Raw genomic sequence first — 13639 nt, 5'->3', positions numbered from 1 at the left:
CTTAAAGTTTATCACTCAATCGATGTGCCGGTAAACCACACACACTCCACCGATACTATGATAAACCTTAAGTCACCCTTTACCTACCTTGTTAAGTCCAAGTTAGTGTGTCGGTTAACCACACACGCTCCACCAACGACTTAAACAAAGTGTAAAGTGTAATTTCATGGATTAGCACCTTATTCACATTTTTCCTAAAGTTACTAAGATTGGGAATTTAATAAAACATTTAGTTACTTTATAATATTCATCATACTTTTAATGAGAATTTATAAGTCCTTGTCTTACCCGTTCGGCTAACGACCCTCCACCGGTCAAGCAAGCGGTGGGTGAGAGTGGACACCCATTAAGTTGCCATTTTATACGCAACAACCTTATACCCACCTTATAGACCGGCTTCGTGAATGAGGCGTACTAGCGGTAAGACGACTTTGTTCTTATACATACATATATATATATATATATATATATATATATATATATATATATATAATTATTAAATCATAATGTCACACCCCCGAACCAGACGGCGGAAACGTCTGAGGGCTATTGTGACTCAATTGAATACCATCATAATGAATATATATGAAACATAACATTATACAACACCAGGCATTGAAACATTACAACTGGTAGCGTTTACATTCAGTACATTGATCCATAATATTACATGCCCAAAAGTAAATTGTTCGATACTAATTAAACCAACAGCAAGACGTTACTGAGTACATTTGAAACGACCCAAAAAAATACGACCTAAAAATTTCGTTTTTAATACCATCAAAACTATAATCAGAGTATCATATAGATAAACCATGCGTGATATGTCCCAAAAGATAATAAAGTACTGTGCGGAAAATGTAACATGCTATATCCAAAACAACAACTAAATCAAATCCAAACTAAAGCTGAAGCGATGGTGTGTGCGATGCCGTCATCCAGAGCTCTTCCCTTTGCTTGCGGAAGTACCTGAAACCAAAACTGAAACTGTAAGCACGAAGCTTAGTGAGCTCCCCCAACTTACCACATACCATACAACAACATATAAACACATATTGGGCCTTGCCCACTGCATCGGGTCGGGACCCGGAAAACTGCATCGGACCGAAGTCCGGAACTGACTGGGACCTTGTCCCCTGCATCGGACCGAAGTCCGGAACTAACTGCATCGGACCGAAGTCCGGAACTGACTGCATCGGACCGAAGTCCGGAACTAACTGCATCGGACCGAAGTCCGGAACTGACTGCATCGGACCGAAGTCCGGAACTAACTGGGACCGTGTCCCCTGCATCGGACCGAGGTCCGGGACTGACTGCACATAGCATAGCATATCATAACAATTTATACTGCATACTGCATCGGGCCGTGGCCCGGAACATAAACACATACACATAGCACATAAAACATGTCTGAACCACGAAGGCATCAAACATACTAACTACTACATCGGACCGAAGTCCGGAAACTACTATTAACTGGATGGGCCGGCATTGTGGCCTTAGACCCGCCCCTACGGGAAGGAAACTCACCTCGTAAGCTAGCGGATGAGAGTGCGGCTCGGAAAGCTAACGGCTGCTGCTCCTGAATCTCCTCGGCTACAAATCCATAAACACACTCAATCAATCACTAGCACTACACTCAGGGTAAAATGACTCTTTTACCCTTGGTCAAAGTTGACTTACTCAGGGCTGACTCGCCGAGTCGGGATACCCGACTCGCCGAGTCCTAGACTCTCCGTTCACTCTTACCTGCTGTTACTCGTCGAGTGTGGCATCGACTCGACGAGTACCCTCTGGATCCAAAACTCAGATGATCTTCATCCGACTCGCCGAGTCAGATGAACAGACTCGACGAGTTGTTCTTAATCCTCAAGGAGATTGCCTTGGACTCGCCGAGTTGTATGAACACACTCGCCGAGTCCCTCCATTACTGAGTCTACTCTTAACTCGCTGAGTCCACTCCCTAACTCACCTCGTACACTCGACACTGAAGAAACTGAAGAACTCGGGACTCGCGACCTGACTCGTCGAGTCGTTCCTCCGACTCGCCGAGTCGCCGCCATGCAACATATTTTTACTCGATTTCTCTTGAATCCAACACATGCAAATGATAGATCTAGGTCCATTAAGCTGTTTTACCACGTAAAGTTTCCAACTTTACGTGCACAACCACATGAATGAGGGAAATAAGACTAAAATATGCACAATAAGGGTAGATCCATGGCTAATAAGCAATGTAACTCCAAAAAGACAGTGGATCTGGACTCTTCAACACCCCAACACTCAGATCCAAAGGTATTTCGGCTCAATAACACAATCAAGCAAGCATAAAGCTTGGAACAAGCATCAAATAGCCCTTAAAAGAGCTCTAATGGAAGTTTAAGCATGAAACCAGAAGAGAACTCCGAAAATACCTCAATAAGTTCACACTTGATCTTGGATCTTGGCACTAGAACTCGTTTCCTTGCTTCCTTCTTCTTCTCCTTCTTCACCCCTTCACAAAATGGAACAAGATCACTTATAAGCTCACAAGAGGAAGGTTTAGGGTTTCTCACAGTGCTCTCAGGGGGGAAAGTGACGAGATGGAGGCTATAATGGGGTTTAAATAGTGAGCAAACCCGGGGAGTTAGGGTTTCACCCAGACGGACGGACTCGCCGAGTCCAGGATATGGACTCGCCGAGTCGCCGGCTCCCGCGTGCACAAGATGCGTGACCCGACTCGGCGAGTCAGGCTAGAACTCGCCGAGTCCCTCTTGAAAACTTAGCCCAAATCAAATTAATTAACATACCGGAAACGGGTCGTTACAATTCTCCCCCACTTGTTTCAGACTTCGTCCTCGAAGTCTGCTACGGCTGGATCTGCGAATAACTCCGGGTAGTGCGTTCTCATTTCTTCTTCAGCCTCCCATGTCCACTCAGACCCCTTCCGATGCTGCCACTGCACCTTTACCAGCTGAATTACCTTGTTCCTCAAGGTCTTGGTCTTCCGTTCCAAAATTGCTATCGGCTTCTCGATATAATTCAAGCCGCTATCGACCTGGATATCCTCCAAGGGAACGACCGCTGTCTCGTCCACTAGACACTTCCTCAACTGCGACACGTGGAAGGTGTTGTGTATCAAACTGAGCTCCTCAGGAAGATCTAACCGGTAAGCAACCCGACCCACCCGGGCCAAAACCCTGAAAGGACCAATAAATCTGGGGCCCAATTTGCCCCTCTTCCGGAACCTGATGACACCTTTCCAAGGTGAGACTTTCAGAAGAACCATGTCTCCTACCTGGAACTCCAAGTCTGAACGCCTCTTGTCGGCGTAGCTCTTCTGCCGACTCTGCGCAGTCTGCAGTCTACTACGGACCTGCTGGATCAGTTCCGTCGTCTTGAGCACCACTTCAGTGCTCCCCATAACCCGCTGACCGACCTCGCCCCAACAAATCGGGGTCCTGCACTTCCTGCCATATAACATCTCAAAAGGAGGTCGATCAATGCTCGCATGATAGCTGTTGTTATACGAGAATTCCGCTAAGGGAAGATACGTATCCCAACAGCCCCCAAAATCCAGAACGCATGCCCTAAGCATGTCCTCGAGAGTCTGAATCGTCCTCTCGCTCTGCCCGTCAGTCTGAGGATGAAAAGCGGTGCTGAAATGGAGACGAGTACCCATCTCGTCGTGAAACCGCTTCCAGAATCTGGACGTGAAGCGAACATCTCGGTCCGACACTACCGATACCGGCACTCCATGACGTGCCACAATCTCTCGCACATAGATATCGGCTAACCTTTCCGCCGATATACTCTCCTGGATCGGAATAAAATGGGCACTCTTCGTCAACCGATCCACCACTACCCATATCGAATCTACTCCACGTGCGGTCCTGGGAAGTTTGGTGATAAAATCCATGGTGATGTCCTCCCATTTCCACATGGGAATATCCAACGGCTGCATCTTGCCGTGAGGTCTCTGGTGCTCCGCCTTGACCTTTCGGCAGGTCAGGCACCTCTCAACGTACCAAGCGACGTCCCGCTTCATGCAGGGCCACCAATAATCAGGTCGAAGATCTCGATACATCTTCGTCGCCCCTGGATGGATAGAAAATCGAGACTTATGAGCCTCGTCCATCAATACCTGCCGTACCCCACCCCGGTACGGTACCCACACCCTACCATGAAGCGTCATCAAACCCCGACTGTCGTAGTCGAACGAAGCTACTCGACCCACTATCCTCTCGCACTTCTGCCTCTCCTCCTTGAGACCCTCCATCTGAGCCTCCTTGATCCGCTCCAACAAAGGAGTGATTACCGTCATCCTCATACACAAATCCCTGATAGGGGCCGCCGACACCTTGCGGCTCAGGGCATCGGCCACCACGTTGGCCTTCCCTGGATGATACAGGATCTCACAGTCATAGTCCTTCAGCACGTCCAACCATCTCCTTTGTCTCATATTCAAACTCGGCTGATCCATAAGGTATCGTAAACTCTTGTGGTCCGTGTAGATAGTACAGCGGACCCCATACAGGTAATGCCTCCAAATCTTGAGGGCAAATACAACTGCCCCCAGCTCCAAGTCGTGGGTAGGATAATTAGCCTCGTGAGGCTTCAACTGTCTCGAAGCATAAGCCACCACATGGCCTCGCTGCATCAACACTGCTCCCATACCTGTGATCGAAGCATCACAATAGACCACGAAATCCTCAACACCCTCTGGTAAGGTAAGGATCGGAGCCTCACACAATCTCTGCCTGAGAGTCTCGAACGCCGCCTGCTGCTCAGGCCCCCAACGAAAAACTACCGACTTCTTGGTTAGTCGGGTGAGCGGCACTGCTATCTTGGAGAAATCCTGAATAAACCTCCGATAATACCCTGCCAATCCTAGGAAGCTCCGAATCTCAGATGGAGACCTCGGGACCTCCCATTGCATCACGGCCTCAATCTTGGCCGGGTCAACCAAAATACCCTTCTGATTAACGAGATGCCCAAGAAACTGCACCTCGCGTAACCAGAACTCGCACTTGGAGAACTTAGCGAACAGTCACTCCCTCCTCAAAGTCTCCAACACCTCCCGCAGGTGCTCCTCGTGCTGTCCCTGCGTCTTGGAATACACCAAGATGTCATCGATGAACACTATCACTGACCGATCCAGCATCGGTCTACACACGCGGTTCATGAGATCCATGAACGCGGCTGGGGCATTGGTGAGCCCAAATGGCATCACCACAAACTCATAATGACCATACCGGGTCCTGAAAGCAGTCTTCTGTACATCCTCATCCCTGACCCTCATCTGGTGGTAACCGGAGCGTAGGTCGATCTTGGAGAACCAAGACGCTCCCTGGAGCTGATCAAACAAGTCATCTATCCTCGGAAGTGGGTAACGGTTCTTCACCGTTACCTTGTTCAACTCCCGGTAATCAATACACATCCGATGCGACCCGTCTTTCTTCCTCACAAATAAGATCGGCGCTCCCCAAGGCGAACTGCTCGGTCGAATGAAACCCTTGTCTAACAGCTCCTGAAGCTGTGTAGACAACTCCTGCATCTCAGGGGGAGCAAGTCGATATGGTGCTTTGGCTATCGGAGCCGCACCAGGAACCAGATCGATCCTGAACTCAACCTGCCTCTCAGGAGGTATCCCCGGCAAATCCTCGGGAAACACATCCGGGTAATCTCGAACAATAGGAACATCATCGATCGTCGTCTTGCCCTTATCCCGGGCATCCAAGACGTAGGCTACATAACCGGCGCAACCCTGCTGAACGTAGCGCCTCGCCCTAGCGGCAGAGCAGAAGGTCAATCCTCGCTGGGGCCTCTCGCCCTGAACCACTATCTCTCCCCCACTGGGAGTGCGAACCCTCACTAGCTGAAGCTCACAATCAATCACCGCCCCATTGGGGCTTAGCCAATCCATTCCCACAATAACTTTATTCCCGCGCAGGGGAATCGGAACCAAATCCACTGAAAACTGCTCCTCAAATATCTGAAGGGAACACCCTCTATATACTTTGTCGACCCTCACGGTCCTATCATCTGCTATCTCAACCTCTAACGGACAATCCAGTTCCCCCGGAGCTCTGCTAAATCTCTTGCTAAGCGCAAGCGATACAAATGATCGGGTGGCCCCCGAGTCAAACAATACCAAAGCAGGGATGCCGTTCACCGAGAACGACCCCGTCACCACATCAGGAGTCGCTCGCGCCTCCTCTGCTGTCATCTGAAATGCCCTGCTCTTCGCCACCGGCGCATCAGCTCGGCCCTGACGGCCATCTGTGATCCTCAAAGTAGCAGGGGCGGGTGCATGCACCTTCCCTGCTGCAGCTAAACTGGGACACTGGGACCTTTTGTGTCCCCTCTGATTGCACTGAAAGCAAATCAGATCCGATCCTGTAACCGTAGTGGCAGGGGCCGTACAATCCCTACTCATATGCCCGGTCCGACCGCACTTGTAGCAGCCGGAACTCCCTGCCTTGCACGCCCCCTCGTGCAACCTCCCACACTTGCCACATCGACCGTGGCTCTGCTGACCCCTGGACCTGTGATCTGAAACCTTGGGCTTTTTGCCCACACTGCCTGCACCCGAAACCGCCTCCGGTTTCCTCTTCCTCTCCATCTCGAGATCAATCTCCCTCTCTCTGGCTCTAGCAATCATGTCGTCCAGTGTTTTGCAACTGGACCGGCTCACAAACATACGAATGTCGCTCCGCAACATCTCGTGATAACGGGCCTTCTTCATCTCCTCGTCTGCTGCATACTGAGGAACAAGAAGGGCCCGCTCCCTGAACTTGGCGGTGATCTCCGCCACTGTCTCGGTAGTCTGGGTAACATCCTGGAACTCCCTGGCTAACTGTTGCACCTCAATGACCGGTGCGAACTCCGCTCTGAACCTGGTAGAGAAATCAGCCCAGGTCATGGCATCCAATGCCGCATCATCCCCGATGGTATGTCCTACCTCCTCCCACCAGTCACGTGCCCTGTCCTTCAGGAGACAGGACGCCAATCTGACCTTGTCCCCCTCGGGACATCTGCTAGTGCGGAATGCGTTGGCCACATCCGCCAACCACCTGGTACTCGCTATGGGGTCCCGTGCCCCGTGATAGTCAGGAGCCCCGCATGCCCTGAACTCCCTGAAAGTGAGTGTGCGCGACCCCATCACGGCCGCCATCTCAGTACGGAAGGTACTCAGTCTCTCATCCATCATCTCCAAAATGCCCTCCTTGATCGAACCGAAGATCGCAGGAGTCTGCTCAAGTATGATGCGAGTAATCTCAGAAGAAAGGAACTCTCTGGTCTGCTCATCGATCTGTCCGACCTCCGGGTCGGATCCCGATCCTGATCCTCCTCCGGCATCTGAACTGCCGGCTGCTGGCCTCGGACGCAAAACTACCATTCTAAAACATATCATAACAACATCAGAACATTGAAATATTTCAAGGGATCATGATACGACTACTAGCTTCCTGGTCTAATCTTGGCCTTCCTTGATTCGAATACGGATCCTCTGCTTCCAGTAGTATGGGCCCCTACTACCTTCCACATCTATCCATACGTTCCTCAAGAACTGCCTCGACTTCCCCAAGTCACTTCTACTGCTGCTATTCCCTGCTACTCTCACCCTAGGCTTGCCCTAGAGAAAACTCGAGCTCAATACGACTGGTCCTCAGCTGCTGTAGGTCTCCTTGCACTGCCAGTTAGCCATCACCTGAACACCATCACATGTGATGAGGATCGGATAATCCTTCAAGTAAAAGATCCGTCCCTACAACGGTTGGACTCAAACAAGAGCTGCGCAGTAGGGCCAGTTCCAGCACTCTGGGATTATTCAAACCTGATTACATGTGGTGTGACGTGTCCACCTAATGGCTAACTCCCATTACTCGGAATCCCACTAAGCACAAAGCAAGCAGCATTCGGACAAGGGAAACAGACTCACGCAAGCTATTCTTATAACAAGAAACTGCACTAGCATAGGATGCTAAGCTCATACGATCAGGCGTAACCTAAACAGGCTATCCTACTGCTGTCTAATTCTAGCATGCAATATTCATAGAGCTGTAACACATAAGCAGGCACATAAGGCGTTCTCCTACACCCTTAGTCCTATTCTAGCATGCTGTTCTACTAAACTGAAATTGAACAAATAACTTGTATGGGTAATTTGGGAGTACTTACTTGAGCTCGGTTGACCGCATGCACACACCTTTTTCTTAAAACAATTCTTTTCCTTCTAAGTGTTTTCAAAATTCTTTTGTAAAAACATTTTATTAAAAATCTTTTATTTCCCTTTAGTTTGAGTTCAGATACACCCGAGAGTGTATCCGAATCCCTCAAACCAGGGCTCTGATACCAACTTGAAACGACCCAAAAAAATACGACCCAAAAATTTCGTTTTTAATACCATCAAAACTATAATCAGAGTATCATATAGATAAACCATGCGTGATATGTCCCAAAAGATAATAAAGTACTGTGCGGAAAATGTAACATGCTATATCCAAAACAACAACTAAATCAAATCCAAACTAAAGCTGAAGCGATGGTGTGTGCGATGCCGTCATCCAGAGCTCTTCCCTTTGCTTGCGGAAGTACCTGAAACCAAAACTGAAACTGTAAGCACGAAGCTTAGTGAGCTCCCCCAACTTACCACATACCATACAACAACATATAAACACATATTGGGCCTTGCCCACTGCATCGGGTCGGGACCCGGAAAACTGCATCGGACCGAAGTCCGGAACTGACTGGGACCTTGTCCCCTGCATCGGACCGAAGTCCGGAACTAACTGCATCGGACCGAAGTCCGGAACTGACTGCATCGGACCGAAGTCCGGAACTAACTGCATCGGACCGAAGTCCGGAACTGACTGCATCGGACCGAAGTCCGGAACTAACTGGGACCGTGTTCCCTGCATCGGACCGAGGTCCGGGACTGACTGCACATAGCATAGCATATCATAACAATTTATACTGCATACTGCATCGGGCCGTGGCCCGGAACATAAACACATACACATAGCACATAAAACATGTCTGAACCACGAAGGCATCAAACATACTAACTACTACATCGGACCGAAGTCCGGAAACTACTATTAACTGGATGGGCCGGCATTGTGGCCTTAGACCCGCCCCTACGGGAAGGAAACTCACCTCGTAAGCTAGCGGATGAGAGTGCGGCTCGGAAAGCTAACGGCTGTTGCTCCTGAATCTCCTCGGCTACAAATCCATAAACACACTCAATCAATCACTAGCACTACACTCAGGGTAAAATGACTCTTTTACCCTTGGTCAAAGTTGACTTACTCAGGGCTGACTCGCCGAGTCGGGATACCCGACTCGCCGAGTCCTAGACTCTCCGTTCACTCTTACCTGCTGTTACTCGTCGAGTGTGGCATCGACTCGACGAGTACCCTCTGGATCCAAAACTCAGATGATCTTCATCCGACTCGCCGAGTCGGATGAACAGACTCGACGAGTTGTTCTTAATCCTCAAGGAGATTGCCTTGGACTCGCCGAGTTGTATGAACACACTCGCCGAGTCCCTCCATTACTGAGTCTACTCTTAACTCGCTGAGTCCACTCCCTAACTCACCTCGTACACTCGACACTGAAGAAACTGAAGAACTCGGGACTCGCGACCTGACTCGTCGAGTCGTTCCTCCGACTCGCCGAGTCGCCGCCATGCAACATATTTTTACTCGATTTCTCTTGAATCCAACACATGCAAATGATAGATCTAGGTCCATTAAGCTGTTTTACCACGTAAAGTTTCCAACTTTACGTGCACAACCACATGAATGAGGGAAATAAGACTAAAATATGCACAATAAGGGTAGATCCATGGCTAATAAGCAATGTAACTCCAAAAAGACAGTGGATCTGGACTCTTCAACACCCCAACACTCAGATCCAAAGGTATTTCGGCTCAATAACACAATCAAGCAAGCATAAAGCTTGGAACAAGCATCAAATAGCCCTTAAAAGAGCTCTAATGGAAGTTTAAGCATGAAACCAGAAGAGAACTCCGAAAATACCTCAATAAGTTCACACTTGATCTTGGATCTTGGCACTAGAACTCGTTTCCTTGCTTCCTTCTTCTTCTCCTTCTTCACCCCTTCACAAAATGGAACAAGATCACTTATAAGCTCACAAGAGGAAGGTTTAGGGTTTCTCACAGTGCTCTCAGGGGGGAAAGTGACGAGATGGAGGCTATAATGGGGTTTAAATAGTGAGCAAACCCGGGGAGTTAGGGTTTCACCCAGACGGACGGACTCGCCGAGTCCAGGATATGGACTCGCCGAGTCGCCGGCTCCCGCGTGCACAAGATGCGTGACCCGACTCGGCGAGTCAGGCTAGAACTCGCCGAGTCCCTCTTGAAAACTTAGCCCAAATCAAATTAATTAACATACCGGAAACGGGTCGTTACAACATTTTTCCTTTTCGATTTACCTGTTACCTAAGAATACAAATATTTTGAAAAACGTCAACATATGAAATGTTGGTTAGTTCATAAGTATTGTTTGAAATATAATGGTTTGTATTGTTTTGAAAATCACCAGAAAATCCGATATTTTCTGAAAAGAGCATAGTATAAAATGTGTGAAGATCCGTAAGTATGCTTGTTTGTTTCTATAAAGGTAAAAGTACAATTTGTTAAACTCGGTATGCATTTCGTAGATGTATTAATTGAAAACCCTAGGAAAACCCGATGTTTTCCTAATACTTTGAATCAAGCGTTTTATATTTTGTTATTTCGTTGCGACGTGTGTATTCGTTGAGTCCCGGTGACATTGGATTAATTATGGATTGTGAATTGTTATAAACACACATTAATGAAAATGACTAGTTTACAACTATGAAAACGATCCCTTAGGCGTTGTTTACACTATTTACTTAATCCAATCACCCTGACTTCTTATAGCCCCACAACCGAGGAGGAAAAGAGGGTGCGAAGCCCCCGATATTTCCGTAAGTCGTTCAAGGCTATCGCAAATGCGAAGGGCCCTTAGCCCGACTCGCATTGGTGAATTCTCGGCTTCGCTAGCAGTACCAAAGGACCCTTGGGGCCCAACAGCACAAAAGCCATTGAAAGTCCTTTTACACAGAATTAGGTCATATAAGATCCAACTACATGTAAGCGAGTTTCCTTCGGGCTAAAAGATCATGGCATTGGGCTAGCTAGGTCGAACAAGCACGATTTGAAACTTTCGGGCTCAAAGATGGTGTATCGACGTCTGGTGTATTCTCACGTGTGTATTGACTTCCCGAAATTTCCACGTGTGTATTGAATTCCCGAAATTTCCGCGTGTGTATTGAATTCCCTAAATTTCCGCGTGTGTATTGAAGTATCGTCGTGTTCTTAATTTCGGATTCGTTATTGATTCGAGACCGAATCAGTTCGTTTGATAACAATTTTGGTGTTGAAGCTGTATTATATTTCGCCGATAGTCGGGGTACTAGTATTTCATCATACAGATTTATTGTTTAAAAATACTAGAATTTTTCTTTCTGCAGCCCCTTTCTTTTGGATAAATTACAATTCTGACCCTTTGTATAAAAGAATTTCCATTTTAGTCCTTAAACCATTTTCCTTGACACTTTAGTATAAAAACTTGTTGAAAAGGTATTTTTCAGCTCAAATTTATTTGAAAAACAGTTTTAGTCCCTCAAAATGAAGTTTTCTCGGCTGAAACCTCTATTTTCGCAATTTTTACACTTTTGGCCCAAAATAGAAAAATTTTGCATCTTTGGTCCCTTTTAAATATGAAAAGTATTTTTAACCCTTGAAATGGACTTGGAGCACTAGTAGTCCCCTGTTTTACAGAAAAATACAGTTTCAGCCCCTGTAATTTAAAAATCTCGCAATTTGGGCTTTATTGGGCCGAAAAGTTCATTTTTGGCCCATTATGCTTAAAATTTCACATTTTAATCCTTCAAAAGAGAATATTTCCAGAAAATATATTGTTGAAACTGTTTTGACTCATTTCAACCATCATAATTTGTATTTTGTCATTTTGGGCCCTTTAACTTTATATTTTTAACATTTTGAGTCCAAAAATGGAATTTTTAGCCCAAAGAGTTCATATTAACCAACTCGGTTATTTTTCTAGAGTTGATTTGTATGAAATAATATGATTTATACTTATTTCATTCAACATAAGGTAGATCTCGGTTTTGAGTTCTTTTGGACTAGATTCAACACCATAATCACATAAGAACATGTAAATAAACATAGAAATCACACAAAGCATACATATACTCATAGATCTACACATTTGATTGTATTCCCCCCCCCCCCACAAAACTTATAAAAATCAAAAAATAGGGGGTATGAAGCTCACCTTGAGTTGTAGTTTCTGTTTTGAAGAGAGAAAGGAGGAAATTTTCGATCCTAGCAAGTCTCCTTGGTAGATCTCGAGTTTAGTGACTTCTAAGGTGCATGATCAGAAGTTGGAATAGATTTAGAAGAGATTTTTGATGAAATGAAGTAGCTAGATCATGGATTAGTCATCAACATACCTTAGATGATGTGTTTGTGGGAAAAACCTCCTTGAGAAGCTCTTGATTCTCGAAATTTTTGAAGGAGGGAGGAGATGTTCTTCAAGATTTAGAGAGAGTGGAATAGATTTTTGTGAGTGTCTGTGTGTTGTGTTTGGCCAAGAGCAATAAGAGAGAGGAGAGAAGTGAGGCTCTTGAATTGATTTGCATGAAAACATGAGATGGTGCATGGGAATCCTATGGACAATTATGAGGTGGCATAGGAAAGCCAACTCTTCTTCTTGGGCTTGCCTTGGGCCGACAATGGAGAGAAAAAGATGAGGATTGGGCCTTGTATGCTTAAGCCCATTCCATGGTTATGTTAAGTGATGTTTGGCCCCTATTAATTATAAATGTGATTTTTATGACCTATTAAGGCTAAATTAGGTTAATTATGGCCCAATATAGTTCATTTACATAATTTATTTCATTCTAGGACCAATATGGCCCAAAATGTTGAAATAAATGAAAGTGGGTCCAATTAGAGCCCCTTTAAAGGTTCTAAGCCCATGATAGTCAAATTGGATGCTTATTGGTCCATTGAGTCCAATAAGGAAGTCCTAGTCCAAAATGGACCTAAACAAGAACTTCTAGGGTTTCCAATTGCTTGTTGACTATTTGTAGTGCTTTTATGAAGTGTTTGATTGAAAATTTGTTTCCATAAAGTAAGCATCATACATGCTCTTAAGTCTTTGATTCAACATTTTACTTGAATGTTGTGATTACAAGACACCAAATTTCTAGTTGTGACATCATCCCCCCGTTAAAGGGAATTTCGTCCCGAAATTCTGTTTGAAAGCTAGATTTGAGAATGCTAGAATAGGTGAGGGTACTTTTGCTTCATTTGGTCTTCGCGTTCCTACGTGAATTCTGGCCCACGCTTTGCGTTCCACCGTACTTTCACGATCGGGATGCGACTTTGCTTAGTACGCTTCACCTCCCTGTCCATGATTTCAACCGGTTCTTCAACGAACAGGAGATTCTCGTTGATTTCGATCTCGTCAAGGGGAATGACGAGTGTTTCATCCGACAGGCACTTCTTTAAATTGGAGACATGGAACACGAGGTGTACACTGTTTAGCTCTGCGGGTAGCTGCAATTTGTATGCCAC

Source organism: Lactuca serriola, chromosome 1 (genome assembly GCF_051521515.1).
Source record: "Lactuca serriola cultivar US96UC23 chromosome 1, Lser_US96UC23_V15, whole genome shotgun sequence".
Taxonomy (NCBI): Eukaryota; Viridiplantae; Streptophyta; class Magnoliopsida; order Asterales; family Asteraceae; genus Lactuca; species Lactuca serriola.
Note: the sequence above shows the minus strand (reverse complement) of the source record.